The sequence below is a fragment of the Mus caroli genome, unplaced genomic scaffold, assembly GCF_900094665.2.
Source record: "Mus caroli unplaced genomic scaffold, CAROLI_EIJ_v1.1 scaffold_24742_1, whole genome shotgun sequence".
Lineage (NCBI taxonomy): Eukaryota > Metazoa > Chordata > Mammalia > Rodentia > Muridae > Mus > Mus caroli.
The window spans coordinates 2373-4729 of NW_018391481.1; positions in this window are offsets into that span (position 1 = coordinate 2373).

Sequence of the window (2357 nt, forward strand, 5' to 3'; positions counted from 1 at the left end):
AACGTAAAACCATGCCAGGAACTTTGGAAATGTAGAGCAGGTTGAGACCCAGAGACTCGGTGGNCACACACCTGAGACTTAGGTGACTCATAGCTCCCTTCCAGGCTCCTGACATGCCATGCATCTCACATAAAAGAAAAGTGTCCTATGATCATGTAGGCACACACAAAAATTTCTCCAAACTAATGAGGTACCTAGAGGCCTGGAGGGCTTAGCCAATAAGCTTCCCTTCTCAGAAATTCCTCCCTTGAAAAAGTCTTCAACGTCAGTCCCATCCTGAGAAGTGGAGTATGGTTTTATACATCTATTTTCTGTCATGAAAATAAACTGCTTAGAACTGTGGACCGTCTCTTCATTAAGATCCACCATGGGGAGCTATGAAGAAGGCCTTCAGAGCTGCAGCCTAGTCTCCTGTAGAAGTTCTCTCTGTGCACCCAGCCACAACAGCCCCCAAGCCTGCATTCACCAAGCCTGCATCTGCCAAGATAAGGACAATCACCCCACATGAGACAAGCTGGAACTCCCCTTATCTCCTGAACTCAAGCTAGGCATTGTCCACAGCCCTCTGGCACTGGCTCTGTTCTCTGCCTTTCTGTAACTCCCAACAGTGCCTGGATGTCCAAGTGTCTAAGATCCCAATGGCCNTGGCCTTGTCGCAGGCCCCAGGGAACTCTGAACCCCCTCTGGATTTCCCACATCTCAGACTGTACTTTTCCNACACCTGCAGTGGTGCCTTGGCGCTTCCCTACAGCCCAAGACAGGCCCTGGAGGAGATTACAGATAAGTGCAGTCAAACTACCCAGGTTCTGCCTCCCCAAGGGGCTGTGCCCAGTGGTGGAGCAGACTTGGGCTCACAACCTTACAGGAAATAAAGCATAAGTGTAGAAAAGTCTTCAGGGGAAAATAGAAAAGCATCATTAGGTACATAACATATAAAACCATAAGTGGGTGTGTAGCAGTTACTTTTTATTGCTGTGATAAAACACCATAACCAAGGCAAGTGGTTAAAGGATGGACTTATTCAACTTATAATTCCTGAGGGATGAGAGTTCATCAAGGTGAGGAAGTGCCTATGGCAGCAAGCAGNAGACATGGTCCTCTGAGCACACATCTCAAATGACATCAGGAAGCCGAGAGAGAGAATTTGCAAAGCTGAGTCTTTTAGCTTTTAAACCATGCCCCTAATGACATATTTTCTTTAGCAAGGCCATACTTCGTAAGACTCCCCCAAACAACCACCAACTGGGGAACAAGTATTCAAATGCTGAGAACAGGGGGGACATCTCATTCCAACCACCACTGGATAACTATTGAAGGAAGAAAGGAACCAGTAGTCATGGGGTCTGGGATGGCAGCAGAGGAGGATAAACAAGGAAAAAGGAAGGCTGGAGCGATGGCTTAGCAGTTAAAGGAACTGGTTGTTATAACAGAGGACCTGTGTTCAATATCCAGATCCACATGCAAGCTGAAAACTATGTGTAACTCTCCTGTCCAAGTAGGATCTAACACCCTCTTCTGAATTTTACAGGGACCAGACATGTATGTGGTGCACAGACCTATGTGCAGACAAAAGAGCCGTGGGCATAGAAATAAGTAAATATGTAAGGAAAGGCATGAAAGAAAATGGCATAATGAATCTCTCTTTGTATGATAACTTTTAAGCCTAGTGAAGTATGTATACTGATCAGCATATGCATATTTCTGTAGATTCTGTGTTTTTTCTGTTAGTGATTTCTGTTTTAATTCTTCCATATTTAATAAAACAAACTATGTATATTGATTTGCATCTGTTACCATTTGCATTTCAAAATGAAGTGTGGTATATTTTAGNGGAGATTCAGTGGGGTGCCAAGAAGAATCTTTATGCCATATCTACTAATAAAATATTCTGTAGGGGTCTCTTAAGTCCATTCTAAATATGGTCTACTCTAGCTCTGATGTTTCTTTGTTCGTTTTAATTTGGATGATGTGATGTTTTATTTGGATTGTCAAAGGGACCTATGATCATGAAGACATGCCTTTGAGAGATTATCTAGATTAGCTTAGCCTCTGGGTGTGTCAGTCAGGGATTTCTTTTGGTGGGGGTGGGAATTGGCTTAACTGAGGTAGGCAAACTCACCCNAAATGTGGGCGGCACATTTTATGATCTGGGTTCCTGGACTGAATTAAAAAGTGAAAGGGGTTGTAAGTAGGAATATTCATCTCCCTCTGCTTCCCAATTGTAGATGCAGAATTACTAGCTGCCTAAAGCTCTGTTCCCATCACTCTCTGCTGTAATGGACCATACTATAGAATGGTGAGCCCTGTTTAAAACCTTCATTTTTTGTTTGTTTGTTTGTTTTCCAATTTTTTATTAG